The sequence below is a fragment of the Brienomyrus brachyistius genome, unplaced genomic scaffold, assembly GCF_023856365.1.
Source record: "Brienomyrus brachyistius isolate T26 unplaced genomic scaffold, BBRACH_0.4 scaffold43, whole genome shotgun sequence".
Taxonomy (NCBI): Eukaryota; Metazoa; Chordata; class Actinopteri; order Osteoglossiformes; family Mormyridae; genus Brienomyrus; species Brienomyrus brachyistius.
In genome coordinates this window covers 1268164-1289792 of record NW_026042318.1, presented here as the reverse complement: position 1 = coordinate 1289792, position 21629 = coordinate 1268164, and the positions used below count along the sequence as shown (strand labels likewise).

The 21629-nt window shown below is 48.5% G+C and overlaps 1 long non-coding RNA gene across 1 annotated transcript; it reads right to left on the bottom strand.

Annotated features, from left to right (window-relative positions):
• Positions 1-4854: 4854 nt before the first annotated feature.
• Positions 4855-5828, bottom strand: LOC125722873 (uncharacterized). The gene is made up of 3 exons (XR_007386681.1): positions 5531-5828; positions 5112-5158; positions 4855-4955 (listed from the first exon to the last, which is right to left on the bottom strand). It is a non-coding gene; the product is annotated as an uncharacterized LOC125722873 (long non-coding RNA).
• Between the last annotated feature and the right edge of the window lie 15801 nt (positions 5829-21629).

Here is a 21629-nt window from a genome sequence, read left to right as displayed (position 1 = left end):
CCCCTGACAGAATGTCACCTTGCGCCCCTCTGTCGAATTTTACATACTGGGAGAGAGATTTGTTGAGCCATCTTCCAATCTATTCCAATCCAGCTTCATTTGAAAAGCACTTTAAACAACCTTATGGACCAAAGTGCTGCACAAAGGAATAAATAATAACATTCACACACTTAAAAACGAAGTAAAAGAAATTTAATAAGAACCAAAACATTAAATGTGAGTAAAAGGCCATTAATAAAATTTAAAAAAATCAATTAATAAAGAAAAGGCGAAGATTAAAACAAAATTTACTATTAAAATTAACATCTCACAACGTGTCAAAGGTGAAGGAGAAGAGATGAGTTTTAAAAAGAGATTTAAAAACGGACAGAGAAGAGGCCTCTCTAATGTGAAAAGGCAAGTCATTCCACATTTTAGGATCTGCGACTGCAAAAGCTCGATCCCCTCTAAGCTCACGCTGAGTCTTAGGAACCGTCAGGAGCAGCTGATCAGCTGACCTGAGAGAGCGGGTGGGGGTGTAAGGGTGAAGCAGCTCACAGAGGTCAGGTGGAGCAAGACCATTGAGGGTTTTAAAAGAAAATAACAGAATTTTAAAATGAATCCTAAAATGTACGGGCAGCCAGTGGAGTGAGGCTAAAATGGGGGAGACATGCTCATATTTCCATGTGCGGCAGCATTTTGAACCCTCTGGAGGTGAACAATAGTGGAGCCTCTAACTCCAACATAGAGGGCATTACAGTGGTCCAAACTAGTACCGACAAAAAAGTGGATTACTGTCTCAAAGTGCTGCCTAGAAAGAATTGGCTTTATTTTGGCCAACTGCCTCAATTGTAAAAAGTTTGACTTGACAACTGACCATATCTGAGTGTCAAACTTAAGGTTGGTGTCGACTTTAACCCCTAGGTGTTTGATATTTTTCCAAGGAACCTAAAATGGAGTGGAGGTCAGAGGAGTGGAGTTACCAAAAACCAACACTTCTGTCCATTACCTCCCCACTTTCTTGTTAGTTACAATATTTGTTCTGCATTACTGTACCGGTTTGGAGTCTTTTGATATTAAGGTGAATAACACAGTGAAAAAAGAGACAGATGCATTGACAGCAGTTGTGGCCACACTTTGGACTGGGAGTGTAAGAGCAAAGGAAACTGAATCCACTATGTTCTGTCCTGTAAATTTTTATTAAACAACACATGACACACATACGAGTCCTGTTTTAACTTTCAGGGCTGATGGTCTGCAGCCTGGCTTGTGGTCTACAGTGCAGAGCAGGTGCAGTCACTGTGCTGAGCCCGGCATTATAGTAATGATGCAGCCTTTCACACTGACCAGTGAGAAATAACCTTGAAAATGACTGTGCTCTTTGTGGTTCTCCTTTTGGAAACATCTTACCACCAAGAAACAGACTAAACGTATCTTCTACTTATCAGTCATCAGAAATGTCATGCAGTAATCAGAGGTTAGACAGCAAAAATGACTTTTGTATTTTTATCTTTTGTCATTCTTTTATCCAGCGACTACTAATTCTCGTCAGGCTCTGGAGAGGGTGGGACCTGTCCCAGGAAGCACACAGACAAAAACAATTAAGATGCTCAGATTTGCCTCACTGTGTGATTTTGACTGAAAGATGAACTAAGCACAGTCTTGTGTGTATAAAAATGCGTAGATTCATTTAACTTTAACAATGAGATTCAGCAACATGACCTTATAGTGTTAATGATCGGTATCTTACTGGTATTAACTGAATTATGCAAAATTCTACATTATTCTATATTATTGCACCCAAATTGTTCATACTGACTAAATGTAATTACTGACATCCTGGACATACTGCTTTTTAGGTTTGGATTTAAAATGTTAGTAGACAAATTCATGCTGTCAATAACATCTCACTTGCTCACCCCCTTTTAGATAAAAATACCCTTTGTGGTTTTTCTAGTGAAGCAGAGGGCCTGAGCTGAGGACCTGACGGTTGTGTGGTTTTCGCTCACTGAGACGAGAGACACAAACACCCTGCTCTCAGTCGGTCAGTCTTCCTGTAAAATGTGGAGGTGAGACTGCTAGTGGAAAATTACTGACTGCAGCATCAACAACACATTTAAACAGCAGCACAAACAAAATGTTCCACAAATGCAGGACATCTGTATGCTTACAGCACACATCAGACACGCTGACCCTCAGCACTGAGCTCCTCCAGGCTCTGTGCTCTCCCCCTCCTCTTCAGTCTCTACACAAATCACTGCTGCTCCAGTGAAGATCCTGAATTTTGCAGGTGATACTACTACGTTTGCCATCATAACTGAAGGCGATGAGTCTGCCTACAGACTGGAAGTCGTACAGCTGACTATCCAGTTATGAACTTACATTATCCCAAATGTCCACATGCTTAAACTCCTCTCATCATCAGGGAGGAGCGTCCCTTGGCACTGTAGAGTAGATGGATGAGATAACAAGGCTGTCATCAATTTTATGTGACACCTCTCACCCTCCCAACAGACTATGGAGGCCCGGGGCAGCTCCTTCAGTAAGAGACTCAGACACCCGGCGTGTGACAGAACAGTACCGCAGGTCATTGGGCCCCACAGCAGTCAGGCTTTATAATCTGCACTCTGCTCATTGAACTTTTCCTCTGTTCACTGTCTTCTGATACAGTTTCTATCTGCTGCTGATCTGCAATATTGTTCCTCCTTATTCACTGATGTGCAGTGTTGCATTGAGCCAGTGCATTATTCCCCTGTGTGGCAGCTTCCTTTGGGAGGCTAATATCTTGCACATGAGCAATAATGTTACATGCAATAGGATTGTGTATAAGTTAAGGATTGTGCATAAGTTAATTTTAATATTCCTATAATATTCCTGTATGTAATATATTCTTATATTTTGTTTCTATTATTACCCTATATTTATAAATACATACATTTCTTTTACATTCATAATGATGTTGTTTGTTGTTTTGTGCCCCACTGCTCTTGTAACAAGCCTCAGTCTTGACTCTCCCTTTTAAGGTCTTGGCCTTAAATCACACTCGATATAGGTGGTGTCGTCCCCATCACCCTGACCAGGATACATGCTGTAAGATTAATGGATGGTGTTTATCTGTGTGATGAAAAAGAATGTGAATAAAACAAAAATGTACCATTATAAATGGGATCCCTAAGATGTGTGGTGGTTTCAGATGTGGACTGATGAGAATTTTGTTCTGTTGTGAAAGCTGTACATTCTGTTCCATGTACAGGGTAGTGATATGTAGCAATCATGTGCTCCAGTCAAATGTTCAGCTGCATGAATAATAATGGTGGCTTGTTTGGATAAAATAACTTAGGCTGAATACTTCAAAGCGTGACCTGGGTGAGGTAGAGAGGAAACAGGGTCTTACAAGCAGCAGGTATTGTTCTCTCTGTGTAGTTTTTACTCTTTGCAAAGTGAGCCCAGCACAGTGCAGTCAGTGGGTCAGTCTTCCTGAGCTGCATCTAACCAGTGGAAACATCTGCAGCACTGCAGAGAAGCACTCAGCAGACAAACAAACCAAAACAGCTTACAGCTGTATGTCACTTTTGGACAGAGGTGGACAAAGTACACAACTTCACTACTTGAGTTAAGTATAGATACTCCTCGTCAAATAATACTCAAAGCTTTTCAGTTAATTTTTTACTTCAGTTAAAGTACTGGAGTATTTGCATCTAAAAATACTTAAGTATTCAAAAGTACATTATGTTTTAAATGCAAGACATTTTTCAGAACCTAATGACTCCTGAACACCCCACTGAATACACTGACTGGCTTGTACATCTTGTAGAATAAAAAGCTTGTGGAATATGATACAATGACGATAGAAACACAACTGGCATAACAAAAGTACAGCCATTGTCATTTTCATCTTATTTAACACCCCCCACCCCACTCACACAAAAGAGCATGGTAGTGTTCTTACAGAGCCGTAGCAGTGTGTGTGTGAGTGTGTGTGCATGTGTATGTTTGTGTGTGTGTGTATGTTTGTGTGTGTGTGTATGTGTGTGTATGTGTGTGCATGTGTGTGTATGTTTGTGTGTGTGTGCATGTGTGTGTTTCTGTGTCTGTGTTTGTGTGTGTTTGTGTGTGTGTCTATGTGTATGTATGTGTGTGTGTGTGTGTTTGTGTGTGTGTCTATGTGTGTGTATGTTTGTGTGTGTGTGTGTGTGTGTGTGCATGTGTGTTTGTGTGTATCTGTGTGTGTATGTTTGTGTGCGTGTGTGTGTGTGTGTCTATGTGTGTGTATGTTTGTGAGCCAAGTAACAGGACAGGGAGCAAGAAACAAAACTCCTCTTTCTTAATTATCCACATCGTTATTAACGACACAGGTATATATACAGGTACATATACAGGTACATGTATATACTCAAAAATACATACAGTACACAACATTAAATGAAAAACGTAATTTAAGAACACTTGAAATTTTCATTCAGTTTCTTTCATCTGTTTAATATAATCGATCAGTCCCTGTGCGTTTGCCCCAAACCATTCAGCATGGTACACAAGGGAGACAAGTAAGCATGTGTCACATCAAAGAACTGATTGCAACAACTCAGCCTTTCCACAACATTAAAGCTGCTTATTCCCCCCCATGCCATGAAGAAATAATCTCTGTGGCTCCCCTCTCCCCCTCCCTCAGCCCCCAGTCTGGCTTGAACATTTGCACTTCCAGTAAAAATGCGCCCCAAACACACTGACACCAAACTCCGTAAAATCCTGTGATTCAGTCTCAGAAGCACTGGCTCCCCTGCCCTCCTTCTGAACATTATTAAAGCTACACCCTGAACACTCTGTGTGACTGACATGAATGAGAAGCATCTTTATTCATAATCTCTGTAGCGGAGATCAGAATACAGAGTGTCATTATTCCCGTCTTTCTTCTGTCTCCTGGGTTTTGGCTTCTTAAGGTTCAGGGCAGCGTAATTCAGTGTGTCCTCGTCATTGCACTGTGGAGACAAAGATGGCAGAATTGGATGGATCAAATTGGTTTGCTATTACTTATTTTCACAAATAGCACTTAAAATGCTGATCCCAGGATGGAAATCAGTCTGAGGTTCATTTGTTTTACTGACGATTTGTAATTTGAAATATTTATTACATACTTGCTTGCGTGACCATTCCACTTTTGATATATCACTGTTCTTTTCATCTGTTTAAAATATATAACACATCAATATATTATTTAATTTCACGCGGTATCATACAGTGGTCAGATAACATTCCGAATTTTCAAGCCATCAACATCCTTTTTGTCTCAAAAATGAAAGTAAAAATGACTTCTGTCAATTTAAGTGTGCATGTTTGGATATGTGTTATTTGTTCTCAGATATCATATATAATAAAATTGCTATAAAGGAGATCTTGGTAATAAAAGTTATTGATATGCAACTTATTGCAACATGTATATTTCAATAGATTTTGCAAAATATGAAAGATATAATACAAAAATGTTAATCTTACAGTAGAAAAAGGTTTATGTAAATAAGGTGAGATTTAATAATGGATTTTTAAACTGGGTTACCTGTGTCACGACCGCGGTCGGGCGAAGCAGCGATCGTGCGGGTCGGCAGGCGAGCAGGAACAGGCAAGTAGGCAAAGTCGGGAAATACTGGGGATTTATTCGTGGACAGGAAACAGATACGGGGAACATCTACTCACGCCAACGAACATCAATGACAGACAAGGAAAACTGGGGAGACCAGGACTTAAATACACAAGACTGATTGAAAGCAAACGGACACAGCTGGGTACGATCCGGGAAACACACGTGGGTAAGCAGGGGGCGTGGCACACAGGAGGAGCGGACGAGCCGGGCATGACAACCTGCAAGAGTGGTTTTAATATGAACATTTTATCTATCATAAAACAATTTTATATTTCTATAATTTGTGAAAATCTACATTTTGTCCTTCGTCTGAGTGCATAAAGCCGGGCAGCGTACCTGCACAGTGTGTACAGGTCAGTTTACATCTTATACAAATGAGAGCAACGTTCAGAATAATGCTGCAAGATAAAACTATCAGCAAGCCAGAGTGAAGAGGATCCAGCAGCTTCTGAAAGCCTGTAACAAAGAGATAGATTTCAGCATAATGATATAGAGACACATTTCCCATTTGCTTACATTACATTAGTTAAAGATAAAATCTATAATACATTACAGCAGTTGTTTTGTAAATAGTCCATTTTTAACATGAACTTCTAGTATTTTGCATTTTAACAATTTCTATTAATATTTGAAATAATTATTAAATTAACATCTGTGTAATTAAATTTAAGCACTTAAATTAGAAAATTCAATACATTAAAATAAGAAATAAATGTCTTAATAGCAGAATAAGCTAAATAAAACTTTGAAGCAGATGTACTCTCCACACTGGGTGCTACCATCTATATCCAGCTCTGTGCCGTTCCCAAACAGCATCTACCCTCACTGGGTGTTACCATCTATATCCAGCTGTGTGCCGTTCCCAAACAGCATCTCCCCTCACTGGGTGTTACCATCTATATCCAGCTGTGTGCCGTTCCCAAACAGCATCTCCCCTCACTGGGTGTTACCATCTATATCCAGCTGTGTGCCGTTCCCAAACAGCATCTCCCCTCACTGGGTGTTACCATCTATATCCAGCTGTGTGCCGTTCCCAAACAGCATCTCCCCACACTGGGTGTTACCATCTATATCCAGCTGTGTGCTGTTCCCAAACAGCATCTCCCCACGCTGGGTGTTACCATCTATATCCAGCTGTGTGCCGTTCCCAAACAGCATCTCCCCACGCTGGGTGTTACCATCTATATCCAGCTGTGTTTCGTTCCCAAACAGCATCTCCCCTCACTGGGTGTTACCATCTATATCCAGCTGTGTGCCGTTCCCAAACAGCATCTCCCCACACATGGCCACGGCGCAGTAGTAAGTCCCAGCATCGGAGAGGCTGAGGTTCCCCTTGGGGAGGCTGTAGACGCAGCTCCGTGTAGGAGATCCAGCCTCAGGGCTCTTCTCACACTCATCACTGCTGTTTCCGTGGCTGTAAATGACTCCAGGAAGGGATTCTCCTGATCCATGTCTGAACCAGTAAACACTGTGTTCTCCTGCACAGCTCCCAGTCTCTATCGTACACTGCAGGCTCACAGAGTCTCCTGGCTGCAATGTGTCAGACACAGGCTGCTGTACCACTGTCCTGCTGTTGGAGTCTTTACCTGAAAAGCAAAATAGTCATGATGACAGCCCTTTGAGAATAACAATGGAAAATACAGATCCTCAAATCCTGAATCGATGTTCTTCTAGCCATCCAAGAAATCAGTAACTTCTTGGAGAACAGCTGACATTCTTTTCTCTTTTTATTGTATTACTGATTATTAGTATATATCCGGTAACACTATACATTAACTGCACCTACATAATACCTAAATAAAAATTATATGATAATAACAAACATTATAATCATATAATGTCTTGTATTAATGTATGAAGGTAGATGAATATAATTAATTTCAATTCAAAGAAATGACGTGTGTAAAGTGTACTTTATATTTTCATGATTTTCGTGACTTTACATTTGGTTTATGTTGCCCCTTTTCCACAGGAAGGTATTTATTGTTTTTGCATATTTAGCTCTTGATGTGTTTTGGTATTTTTGAGCATTTTGCTGTAGTACCTGCATGATTTAATTAAAGAGCCGAAGAGCTCTTTGCCCATTACTAGTTTGTCTATCTTTTAACATTAAAGAAAAAGTATACATAGTAAAAGGAATTACTTGGTTTGGTAGTTGCTCCTATTAATTTTCTTATGTGCACAAAAGTAAGTTTTTCCGTTCAACCATAGCACTACAGTGAAAAGCAAAACGTCATGGGAAATGCAATTATGCTTTATTCCAATACACATTGCTAATTTTTCATTATTATTACATTTATTCAGCATAATATCTTCAATATCTTCTGGCCTGAAATCTTTTCCTGCTACACTGAAGACTCTCTCAGCCTGTGCAGAGAAAGCTGCAGCCAAAGGGTTGGCGTCCTCTGATAAACATGGTTGGCTCAGGTATCAGTGACATTATGTGAAGCTTTCATGGCAGGAATAGGGTCTAGTTTGACTTTTGATGCAGGAAAAGTGTTTGGGACGTTTCTTAGGTTAGAAACTGCCGTCACTGCAGCCAACACTGACTTCTAAGGAGAGACACTCAGCTCTTCCTATGAGCAGATCCACCATGGTGCACAAAATGACAGTTTAATTATTATTTTAGGTGACACTTCAAATGTTGCATTATTTAATTCTGAATAAAACGACATTTTTATAACAATGACGTATAACAATGTTAATGTGTTTATGTATAACTCATATTTAAATAATAGACTGTATAGTTAAAAGCTACACCGACAGTACGTATATGAACTTGAATTTGAATCCGAACCCTTTTTCGTTCTTCTTCTTTAAATTCAAATATGAATTTCAATGCCACAACCTGTTTTCAACCACAATTCAAATTTAATTCAGATTAACAAAATGAACTGAAATTCTGAATTTTAGGATACGTATTTGAGAATTTCATTCTCAAATCATTTCTGATTGGTGCACATCCCTAGTTCATATGTTAAATCATGCATTTTTTTTCAGAGTGAATACACACTGACTGCTCAGATAAATAATGTCAAAAATAATTTTCTTTGGTTACTTAAGATTTTTGCACAGTCCTATACCATACATAACAACTCAAACATTTTATTTTTATGTTATTTGTTTTAAAGAGGCTGCCATGTGTAACATTAACATCTGTATAAAGAGAAGGTTAGGCGTTTTGGCTGACAGCAAGCAAAATGCAACAAATTGTATAATAATAATAATAATAATAATAATAATAATAATAATAATAATAATACCCCTCCTGGAGCCGACACCTTATCGTGGTGGAGGGGTTTGCGTGTTACAATGATCCCAGGAGCTATGTTGTCTGGGGCTTTATGCCCCTGGTAGGGTCACCCAAGGCAAACAGGTCCTTGGTGAGGAACCAGACGAAGTGCGGCTCAAAAACCCCTTATGATGAAGAAAATTTTGGAACCACGTTTTCCCTTGCCCGGACGCGGGTCACTGGGGCCCCCCCCTGGAGCCAGGCCTGGGGGTGGGGCTCGATGGCGAGCGCCTGGTGGCCAGGCCTACACCCATGGGGCCTGGTCGGGCGCAGCCCGAACAAGGCACGTGGGTCCCCCCTCCAATGGGCTCACCACCCATGGGAGGGGCCATAGGGGTCGGGTGCGAAGTGATCTGGGCGGCGGCCAAAGGCGGGGAGTGGGTGGAGGTGGGTTATTGTGTTGGAGGAGGGAGATGGTGAGGGTGGAGGTGGGCCATGGTGTGGGCGGAGGGGGGTTATTGTGTGGGAGGAGGAGGGAGATGGTGAGGGTGGAGGTGGGCCATGGTGTGGGCGGAAGTGAGAGATGCTGTGGGTGGAGGTGAGAGATGGTGCTGGTGAAAGTGAGAGATGCTGCAGGCGGAGGTGGGCCATGCTGCTGGGGGAGGTGAGAGATGGTATAGGTGCAGATGTGCTATGCATCCACTAGTATGCTGAGCCCCATATAGCTGGAACCACAACATTCCGGTGGAGGCAAAGGCGTCGTCAGACCCTCAAGTTTACAATGGTTCACCTACGACCAGCCGCAGAGGCACCAGAGCAGGGAGCCCCTGTGTTATTATCATACGATACTCTCTACTCTACATTTTTCTGGCCATAATGTATCTATACCCACAGTATAAACAGAGTGATGCTTCACAGTGTATAGTGTCTGCCCCTAACTGAACTTTTAGCTATGTTTCCATTACAGTTCTATGTATATGCGACAAAATGTGAATAGGGTGGAAACACCATTATTGGATGTCATGTGAATAACAATCACCATGTATCGTCCCGTAAGATTAAGATCCATGTCTCAAATTTCAGCATGGCGTTATTTCCACAAATTCGAAGCTCTACAAGAACTCATTGTGTCTTCAGTCTTCTAATTTGCAAATTCTGCTTTCTTTGCAGTTTGGCGGATTACTACTTTTTCGGCTCACCACAGAAACCAGCTAGACTTAGCCCGCTAAGCCACACGCTACCCCCAGCCCCCCATGTCCATGCTGTGAGAGTCTGCATGGTCGCACATGCATATTTGACGGGCTGCTTCACTCTGGAAGCAGACCTGCACTAAACCTGCACTGGACATGCGATCGGCTCCCGGCTGCAGCACCTCCTCCACCTCCTCTTGGCCAGATTATCGATTAACTGATAGCAACGGTCTGAAATGACAGTCATTAACTGTCACCTCACTATCCTGCGCTTGACAGTCTGCCGAAAACTAATTCAAAGGAGACCAAGGATGATCAGAGTGACGATAGAGGAAATTTGGCATTTTCTCAGCTGGTCTAGGGTCAGTCCATCAAGGGTATGTATCTGTTATCTCTACCAGACTGTAAGCAAGCAAGGGCATGCTGGCATCCGTTAATCATCTGGTTCACTACGTCTCGTAAAGTTAGCGAACTGATACCGTATCCTCAAATCCGCAGACTATTACACACGGAATATTCTCGAAGCTTTAAATCGGGTGGAGCGGCAGCACGCTGAAGCAGTTGACCCGATACGGTTCAACTTGTGCTGTTTAGAGGAACGTTCCCCTTTAAGGTGGGTGGTTTTTCCACACAGTACAATAAAATTCTTAGCGAGAAAATTATCTTGAGAATGAATGTTACAGCCTTATTTAATGAAATTGTAATAAGACCAACATGCATAACAGCTGAGAGTGCACATGAGGTGACAGGGGTGAATGCATTTTTGTCTGGGATAGTTTAACTGAAAAATGGAGCGAAATGGAAGAAAAGAGTCTTATTGCACAGCTACTGACATTAAAATTAAGGTTATTCGTCTACAGTTCCATTGTGTCTCCTCTATACATACCTCTCCAGATATTCACATTTTTGTTGGAAAGCAAGGTCCTGGAACAATTGGAAGCTAAGAGCCTTGCTCAAGGAACTCTGGGATTTGAGCTGCCGACCTTCTGATCACAATCAGTCCTATGCTACTGAGTCATACACGGCCCCCACAGATACATTCAGCAGAGAGTTGGAGTTTCCCGGGAAGAATGTCAGCAGGCGTGCTTTAGTATATGCATGTCCTATAAATAAACACTTCTGGATGCTAGCTGGGCTCCGTGTGGATGGGGGTCTGTATGTGTCTCACCGGGCCCAACGTGGCTGGAGATGAGGCCATCGTCTCCAAAGGGCCTCTGTTTCGACTGTCTCCCCGTCTCCCAGACACTCCGCCAGCGTGTCTCCAGGATACGTCGTGTGCCGATTTGGCCTCACCGTCCACCCCAAGCAGGCAAGCTGAGTCACTGCCCCTCAGATTTCCCTGCTGCCAGCTGGGAATCCGACATTCGATTATTCCAGTGCGAGTCATCTGAAAAGAGGCCCGCAGAGGAAGCTATGATCACCAGACGACGTGAGAGGGGGAGACGCGCACCGCAGCCCCGGCTGTGCCCTGCGCCCTCCGCTTCTACTGACAGAACATGGTAAAATCCCCTCCAATTTACTTTGCAATTTCATAAAGGATTCTGTAGACGGCAGTGCCTACCCTTGCTTGGGAGTGTAGAGGTGGGCCTGTGAAGGATAGAAGGAACGACAATCTGGAAAACAATCATAGATCTGCCTGGGATCAGCGATCAGAAAGCCAACAAGAAGAGCAACCGTGGCAGGAGGTGAAGCCCTGGGAGGCTCAGGCCGTAGCAGGAGGTGAAGGTGGGAGGAGCTGAGCCTCATTGTTTTTCTGTCTCTCTCTCTCATCCTCTCTCTCTCTCTCTCTCTCTCTCTCTCATGGAGATCACATGTTAAGCAACCATTAGCCAGCTCTAATGAGAATCAACATGCTTTCCTGCAAAATGCTAACATTAGCTCGCATCATATATAACAGCAATGTGGGAACAGCTTATTATTCCTTAGGGAATGTGTAACTTACCAATTACAGCTGGTGTTGGATGCAGAATGCCAACTGAAAGAGAAGCATACCTGGTCATTTATCAGAATATATTTAATCTTGAATGGCATCCTGAAGTGGCAGAGTGGGTCTCACCTTTCCCTTGCAACTCTAAGGCTTGGGGTTCGCGTGTGTGTCTATGTGTGTGTGTCTCTCGCATGTTTTCCACCAGGTTTCCTGCAGGTACCCTGGCACATTTCCATAGTGCATAGGCATGCAGTCAGGCTGAACATCACCTTTGAATCACCTGCAGTGTATGATAATGAGTGAGTGCGCCCCCTGGTGGTCTGGCAGGCTGTCTGCAGTGTGCTCCTGTCATGTACTACCCAGGATGGACTCTCTGATGCCTGAACATACCCATCCTCCTCACTGGCTGACTAACTCAGGATGCTAGAGATTTCTATATTAAGGAGGCATTAGAGTGCACTGTGGTACTATAGTGTAACCAGTAAAATCAGCCACATTAAGATCACATGACCAAAAATAAGTGACATAATGCTCTGGATTCGCAAAGGATTGTATCGCTGTGTCACTCCAAAAGGACTGACGAGCGTTTATAAGGAAAACAAAATATGGCTGTGGCTGGGGGTAAATCATAAAACGAGAGCTCATCTCCCGAAAGAAGCAGCCAGAGGAATAATGGAAAGCTTTCGCAGTGACACTCGTCTGGCTGAAGGAAGACCTGCAATCAGACACAGCCATTAACCTGCACTGGAGAAAGTGGGAGCGGAGAAAAGCGTGATGTTTTCAGCCGAGCTGTAAACTGTGATATGAATCCCTTACAGAAATGGAAATCGCTGGAAGCTGATTCAGCCCCCCTCCCCCATCTCTCTCCATTCCCAAACATAACAAACTGACATTTTGATAAACGGTCAGTTTAGAATGCTGTTTGGTGACATTTTAGCTTTTGTTGAGTCAATATAGAAAAACATCTCAAAAAAGAGTGTATAGATCTTTCTGTAAGTGTTTTAGAGGCAAATAGAATCACAGGGCTTGGTGTAAGATGCTGTCCATCACACACACACACACACACACACACATAACAGGACGACATTAACCCCCACCCAGCCCTAACCTTAAGCATAAATAATCAAACAAAACACGAGGCTTTTCGCATTATTTGTTTTTTTGATTGCATGCACAGATCTTTGTGGGGACCTTAAAAATGCTCCCCACAACATCAAAATGCCAAAATTTTATTACATTGTGTGGGACATTTGGTCCCGACAATGGACTATAATCCTGATCCACACACACACACACACAGACGCACACAGACACACACACACAAATGTTGCCGTACCTATCTAAATGGGGACCTTCCATTCATTTCTACGGGAAAAACCCTTAACGCTTACACAGCTGCAACCTTAACTCTAAGAAACCAAACAAAATGCAAGACTTTTGGCATTTTTACTTTTTTGATTGCATTCACACGCCATGGAAATGATGGAAATGGAAGCCAGTGGGTTCCAGACTGGCCGACGGTAACCTGGCGCGATCGAGGTGCCCAGGATGGGGGACGTAAAGCAGAGGAAAGGCCACAGCTCCTGGGCTGGAGGAGGGCAGTGAGGGTAGCTCACAATTTGGCAGATGCTAGCGGCACTGGGTGTGTAAGAAGCCGCCCAGTGGCCCAATAATGGAACCCGATTGGTTGGCAGTATTCTCTAAATGTGGGTAGGTATTTTTGAGTGCTCTTGAAAAATAACTTGCTCTTTTAATCTGACTCCATTTTATATAGTTGAGCAATTGCATTAGAATCTTTTAGTTGTATCTCCAGATAATTCAAGCTGCTCTGATGACTTCCAGGCTTTTCCTATGTTTAGCTAAACTCATTCATTCGGAATCGTCTCACAGGATTGGCTTTTGGCCAATATAGTGATATCTACAGGCACAATATGTACTCAGTTTGCTCCCAGTTCAAGGCCCACAGGATCAGGATCCCTTTGAGGGTATCAGCCACATGATCTCCAGCATGTGAGTTTGACCGTTTGGGGTCATTCATAAAGGTGGAGTCTGAGGGTCAGCATATGTGATCGCTCTCTTGAGTCATCCGCTCCTCTCGCCCGTTGGATGAGGACGTAGCGCTGAGCTTGTCAGAGACCTATCTACAGATCTGTCAGATGCTCTCCTCGGGGGCCTGACGGAGACCGCGGCTGCCCTTCGTACCTGGCAGTTTGCGGTCAAACTGACGGCCCACTGAGGAATCCCCTGGCATCTCAATCGCTCTGCCACCTGGGAGGAAGGAAGCATCAAATTATTCAATAATCCCACAATAGCACAGAAGACATTTTTTTTCTCAGATGTTTTCAAATGTCCAGGATGTGGCAGAAGGCCACAGATTAATTCCATCTGATGAGTTAACATGGAATAATTTCTCATCCTTCAGTCTTCGAGTCTCCGCGTGACTTCCGGCCCGTACAGGAAGCTCAGTTCTGTTAGATGAGTTGACATGGAAGTTTCCCAAATGCGCCTCTCCTTCTATCTGGTGTCTCTAACACCATCTGTCTCCCGTGATTTCCGCAGTGCACTCTGAACCTGCTCCCTCGCCTGCACAAACACATCAACGTGTCACAACAACACGTAATAAAATAAAGACACAACAAGCAAATAACAAAATCCTGTATTTAAATATTTCATATGAGCATCATGGGTAATTTGCTCATGCGGAAACAGACAAATAACAAACCTAATTTCCTCCTTGTTTTCTGCATGACTCGACTGCACAGTGCACTTTAATGTCTTTTCGAGGGCTGTCAACCAAATACCTGAGGCTGCAGGTCAGTTTCCTTTGTTGCTTTCAGAATTTTTAACGAATACTCTGGGGCACCAACAAAGAGGACCCATGTCTCAGGTACGGTGTGAACAGTGAAGAAGAAAACACACAGTGCCATGCAGTAGGAAACGAGGGAGTTCATCAGGAGGACATCTCCATAAGTTGATGTTTTTGCTGTATTGCAGGTGAAGGTTAACATTTTTCCAGAAATGTAATAATCTAGCTTTCCAGATTAGCACTGCTGCTTGCATCCTGCTTCATTTTAGGATGGCGGATGCTGCATTCCATCACACACTCAGCAGAACAAGCATTTCAAAGCATGGTTCCCCGTGAGGTGAAGAATCTCACTCGGACAAACTACAGCTCGGCTGTAATTACGGATCACCTTCCCAGGAATCGATGACACTTGGAGGTAGGCGAGGGTGTCAGAAGACGTTTCTCTACTTTTGAAAATAAGGGAAGATTGCAGAGAAAAAAGAAATATAGCATCACAAAGAGATCCTCCTGCAGCTGTGGACACTCTCTGAAGCTCATGAGGCCGGCAGGGGTGACGTTTTTGTCCGGTCATGGAGGGATCCATCACAGAAGTTGCAATAATGGGGTTGTGGGTTTTTAATGTCCTGAAATGTTCTCCACACTTTAACACACTCCTTTGGTTTTAAGTTCTTCTTATCAGTTGTCTTTTCTGAATTCAAAAAGCTTTACCTACATGACTGTCATAAGTACTTTGTATAAAACTCTAGCTGTGTCAGGTAAGGAGTCACGGTGTTATTATTATTATTATTCTTGTTGCTGTTCACACCTTCCCCTAACCGCTGATCTATTGCAGTTCCACACCTGGCCTGTAGGGGTTAGACTGAGCTGTAATGCAGGACTTCTGGCCAGCGCCCGCAGAAGCCCCGCCCCCATCCTGTACATCTCCAGGCTTGGACAGGTTCTCTTGTGGTACATGAAACGTCATTGTTGCTAATTCCCAGCTGGAGCAGTCCTTTCTTACAAAACGATTTCTATGTCAAGCATCCTTAGCAGGGGCTGGACAGCCTGGCTTAAAATCCATGCCAGCAAGGCTGGGATATTCCAGCGAGCCCCTCTGTGACACACACACACACAATGAAGATGGCCCAAGCATGCGTATAAGTAGACCCTTAGGAGCCTCCTGCATGTTCCATTGAACACACCTGAGGAGTAGAGATAAGGGCTGCAGGCAAGTCTGCTTACACTGCCCAGGGTCCGAGCACAGAGTCAGACTCTGGGGTCCCAGCACAGGGGTCCCAGCACAGAGTCAGAGTGTGGGGTCCGAGTGCAGAGTCAGAGTGTGGGGTCCGAGCACAGGGGTCCCAGCACAGAGTCAGAGTGTGGGGTCCGAGCGCAGAGTCAGAGTGTGGGGTCCGAGCGCAGAATCAGAATGTGGGGTCCGAGCACAGGGGTCCCAGCACAGAGTCAGAGTGTGGGGTCCGAGCACAGGGGTCCCAGCACAGAGTCAGAGTGTGGGGTCCGAGCACAGGGGTCCAAGCACAGAGTCAGAGTGTGGGGTCCGAGCACAGGGATCCGAGCGCAGTCAGAGTGTGGGGTCCGAGCGCAGAGTCAGACTGTGGGGTCCGAGCGCAGAATCAGAATGTGGGGTCCGAGTACAGGGGTCCCAGCACAGAGTCAGAGTGTGGGGTCCGAGCACAGGGGTCCCAGCACAGAGTCAGAGTGTGGGGTATGAGCACAGGGGTCCCAGCACAGAGTCAGAGTGTGGGGTCCGAGCACAGGGGTCCCAGAACAGAGTCAGAGTGTGGGGTCCGAGCACAAGGGTCCCAGCACAGAGTCAGACTGTGGGGTCTGAGCGCAGAGTCAGAGTGTGGGGTCCCAGCACAGGGGTCCCAGCACAGAGTCAGACTGTGGGGTCTGAGCGCAGAGTCAGAGTGTGGGGTCCGAGCACAGGGGTCCCAGCACAGAGTCAGAGTGTGGGGTCCGAGCACAGGGGTCCCAGCACAGAGTCAGAGTGTGGGGTCCGAGCACAGGGATCCGAGCGCAGTCAGAGTGTGAGGCCTCAGCGCAGAGTCAGGGTGTGGGGTCTGAGCGCAGAGTCAGAGTGTGGGGTCCGAGCACAGGGGTCCAAGCACAGAGTCAGAGTGTGGGGTCCGAGCACAGGGGTCCCAGCACAGAGTCAGAGTGTGGGGTCCGAGCACAGGGGTCCCAGAACAAAGTCAGAGTGTGGGGTCCGAGCACAAGGGTCCCAGCACAGAGTCAGACCGTGGGGTCTGAGCGCAGAGTCAGAGTGTGGGGTCCCAGCACAGGGGTCCCAGCACAGAGTCAGACTGTGGGGTCTGAGCGCAGGGTCAGAGTGTGGGGTCCGAGCACAGGGGTCCCAGCACAGAGTCAGAGTGTGGGGTCCGAGCACAGGGGTCCCAGCACAGAGTCAGAGTGTGGGGTCCGAGCACAGTGGTCACAGCACAGAGTCAGAGTGTGGGGTCCGAGCACAGGGGTCCAAGCACAGAGTCAGAGTGTGGGGTCCGAGCACAGGGATCCGAGCGCAGTCAGAGTGTGAGGCCTCAGCGCAGAGTCAGGGTGTGGGGTCTGAGCGCAGAGTCAGAGTGTGGGGTCCGAGCACAGGGGTCCAAGCACAGAGTCAGAGTGTGGGGTCCGAGCACAGGGATCCGAGCGCAGTCAGAGTGTGGGGTCCGAGCGCAGAGTCAGACTGTGGGGTCCGAGCGCAGAATCAGAATGTGGGGTCCGAGCACAGGGGTCCCAGCACAGAGTCAGACTGTGGGGTCTGAGCGCAGAGTCAGAGTGTGGGGTCCCAGCACAGGGGTCCCAGCACAGAGTCAGACTGTGGGGTCTGAGCGCAGAGTCAGAGTGTGGGGTCCGAGCACAGGGGTCCCAGCACAGAGTCAGAGTGTGGGGTCCGAGCACAGGGGTCCCAGCACAGAGTCAGAGTGTGGGGTCCGAGCACAGGGATCCGAGCGCAGTCAGAGTGTGAGGCCTCAGCGCAGAGTCAGGGTGTGGGGTCTGAGCGCAGAGTCAGACTGTGGGGTCCGAGCACAGGGGTCCAAGCACAGAGTCAGAGTGTGGGGTCCGAGCACAGGGGTCCCAGCACAGACTCAGAGTGTGGGGTCCGAGCACAGGGGTCCCAGCACAGAGTCAGAGTGTGGGGTCCGAGCACAGGGGTCCCAGCACAGAGTCAGAGTGTGGGGTCCGAGCACAGGGGTCCCAGAACAGAGTCAGAGTGTGGGGTCCGAGCACAAGGGTCCCAGCACAGAGTCAGACTGTGGGGTCTGAGCGCAGAGTCAGAGTGTGGGGTCCCAGCACAGGGGTCCCAGCACAGAGTCAGACTGTGGGGTCTGAGCGCAGAGTCAGAGTGTGGGGTCCGAACACAGGGGTCCCAGCACAGAGTCAGAGTGTGGGGTCCGAGCACAGGGGTCCCAGCACAGAGTCAGAGTGTGGGGTCCGAGCACAGGGATCCGAGCGCAGTCAGAGTGTGAGGCCTCAGCGCAGAGTCAGGGTGTGGGGTCTGAGCGCAGAGTCAGAGTGTGGGGTCCGAGCACAGGGGTCCAAGCACAGAGTCAGAGTGTGGGGTCCGAGCACAGGGGTCCCAGCACAGAGTCAGAGTGTGGGGTCCGAGCACAGGGGTCCCAGAAGAGAGTCAGAGTGTGGGGTCCGAGCACAAGGGTCCCAGCACAGAGTCAGACCGTGGGGTCTGAGCGCAGAGTCAGAGTGTGGGGTCCCAGCACAGGGGTCCCAGCACAGAGTCAGACTGTGGGGTCTGTGCGCAGGGTCAGAGTGTGGGGTCCGAGCACAGGGGTCCCAGCACAGAGTCAGAGTGTGGGGTCCGAGCACAGGGGTCCCAGCACAGAGTCAGAGTGTGGGGTCCGAGCACAGTGGTCACAGCACAGAGTCAGAGTGTGGGGTCCGAGCACAGGGGTCCAAGCACAGAGTCAGAGTGTGGGTTCCGAGCACAGGGATCCGAGCGCAGTCAGAGTGTGAGGCCTCAGCGCAGAGTCAGGGTGTGGGGTCTGAGCGCAGAGTCAGAGTGTGGGGTCCGAGCACAGGGGTCCAAGCACAGAGTCAGAGTGTGGGGTCCGAGCACGGGGATCCGAGCGCAGTCAGAGTGTGGGGTCCGAGCGCAGAGTCAGACTGCGGGGTCCGAGCGCAGAATCAGAATGTGGGGTCCGAGCACAGGGGTCCCAGCACAGAGTCAGACTGTGGGGTCTGAGCGCAGAGTCAGAGTGTGGGGTCCCAGCACAGGGGTCCCAGCACAGAGTCAGACTGTGGGGTCTGAGCGCAGAGTCAGAGTGTGGGGTCCGAGCACAGTGGGTCCCAGCACAGAGTCAGAGTGTGGGGTCCGAGCACAGGGGTCCCAGCACAGAGTCAGAGTGTGGGGTCCGAGCACAGGGATCCGAGCGCAGTCAGAGTGTGAGGCCTCAGCGCAGAGTCAGGGTGTGGGGTCTGAGCGCAGAGTCAGACTGTGGGGTCCGAGCACAGGGGCCCAAGCACAGAGTCAGAGTGTGGGGTCCGAGCACAGGGGTCCCAGCACAGAGTCAGAGTGTGGGGTCCGAGCACAGGGGTCCCAGAACAGAGTCAGAGTGTGGGGTCCGAGCACAAGGGTCCCAGCACAGAGTCAGACCGTGGGGTCTGAGCGCAGAGTCAGAGTGTGGGGTCCCAGCACAGGGGTCCCAGCACAGAGTCAGACTGTGGGGTCTGAGCGCAGAGTCAGAGTGTGGGGTCCGAGCACAGGGGTCCCAGCACAGAGTCAGAGTGTGGGGTCCGAGCACAGGGGTCCCAGCACAGAGTCAGAGTGTGGGGTCCGAGCACAGGGGTCCCAGCACAGAGTCAGAGTGTGGGGTCCGAGCACAGGGATCCGAGCGCAGTCAGAGTGTGAGGCCTCAGCGCAGAGTCAGGGTGTGAGGTCCGAGCACAGGGGTCCAAGCACAGAGTCAGAGTGTGGGGTCCGAGCACAGGGGTCCCAGCACAGAGTCAGAGTGTGGGGTCCGAGCACAGGGGTCCCAGAACAGAGTCAGAGTGTGGGGTCCGAGCACAAGGGTCCCAGCACAGAGTCAGACCGTGGGGTCTGAGCGCAGAGTCAGAGTGTGGGGTCCTAGCACAGGGGTCCCAGCACAGAGTCAGACTGTGGGGTCTGAGCGCAGAGTCAGAGTGTGGGGTCCGAGCACAGGGGTCCCAGCACAGAGTCAGAGTGTGGGGTCCGAGCACAGGGGTCCCAGCACAGAGTCAGAGTGTGGGGTCCGAGCACAGTGGTCACAGCACAGAGTCAGAGTGTGGGGTCCGAGCACAGGGGTCCAAGCACAGAGTCAGAGTGTGGGGTCCGAGCACAGGGATCCGAGCGCAGTCAGAGTGTGAGGCCTCAGCGCAGAGTCAGGGTGTGGGGTCTGAGCGCAGAGTCAGAGTGTGGGGTCCGAGCACAGGGGTCCAAGCACAGAGTCAGAGTGTGGGGTCCGAGCACAGGGATCCGAGCGCAGTCAGAGTGTGGGGTCCGAGCGCAGAGTCAAACTGTGGGGTCCGAGCGCAGAATCAGAATGTGGGGTCCGAGCACAGTGGTCCCAGCACAGAGTCAGAGTGTGGGGTCCGAGCACAGGGGTCCCAGCACAGAGTCAGAGTGTGGGGTCCGAGCACAGGGGTCCCAGCACAGAGTCAGAGTGTGGGGTCCGAGCACAGGGGTCCCAGAACAGAGTCAGAGTGTGGGGTCCGAGCACCGTGGTCACAGCACAGAGTCAGAGTGTGGGGTCCGAGCACAGGGGTCCAAGCACAGAGTCAGAGTGTGGGGTCCGAGCACAAGGATCCGAGCGCAATCAGAGTGTGAGGCCTCAGCGCAGAGTCAGGGTGTGGGGTCTGAGCGCAGAGTCAGACTGTGGGGTCCGAGCGCAGAATCAGAATGTGGGGTCCGAGCACAGGGGTCCCAGCACAGAGTCAGAGTGTGGGGTCCGAGCACAGGGGTCCCAGCACAGAGTCAGAGTGTGGGGTCCGAGCACAGTGGTCACAGCACAGAGTCAGAGTGTGGGGTCCGAGCACAGGGGTCCAAGCACAGAGTCAGAGTGTGGGGTCCGAGCACAGGGATCCGAGCGCAGTCAGAGTGTGAGGCCTCAGCGCAGAGTCAGGGTGTGGGGTCTGAGCGCAGAGTCAGAGTGTGGGGTCCGAGCACAGGGGTCCAAGCACAGAGTCAGAGTGTGGGGTCCGAGCACAGGGATCCGAGCGCAGTCAGAGTGTGGGGTCCGAGCGCAGAGTCAGACTGTGGGGTCCGAGCGCAGAATCAGAATGTGGGGTCCGAGCACAGGGGTCCCAGCACAGAGTCAGACTGTGGGGTCTGAGCGCAGAGTCAGAGTGTGGGGTCCCAGCACAGGGGTCCCAGCACAGAGTCAGACTGTGGGGTCTGAGCGCAGAGTCAGAGTGTGGGGTCCGAGCACAGGGGTCCCAGCACAGAGTCAGAGTGTGGGGTCCGAGCACAGGGGTCCCAGCACAGAGTCAGAGTGTGGGGTCCGAGCACAGGGATCCGAGCGCAGTCAGAGTGTGAGGCCTCAGCGCAGAGTCAGGGTGTGGGGTCTGAGCGCAGAGTCAGACTGTGGGGTCCGAGCACAGGGGTCCGAGCACAGAGTCAGAGTGTGGGGTCCGAGCACAGGGGTCCCAGCACAGAGTCAGAGTGTGGGGTCCGAGCACAGGGGTCCCAGCACAGAGTCAGACTGTGGGGTCTGAGCGCAGAGTCAGAGTGTGGGGTCCCAGCACAGGGGTCCCAGCACAGAGTCAGACTGTGGGGTCTGAGCGCAGAGTCAGAGTGTGGGGTCCGAGCACAGGGGTCCCAGCACAGAGTCAGAGTGTGGGGTCCGAGCACAGGGGTCCCAGCACAGAGTCAGAGTGTGGGGTCC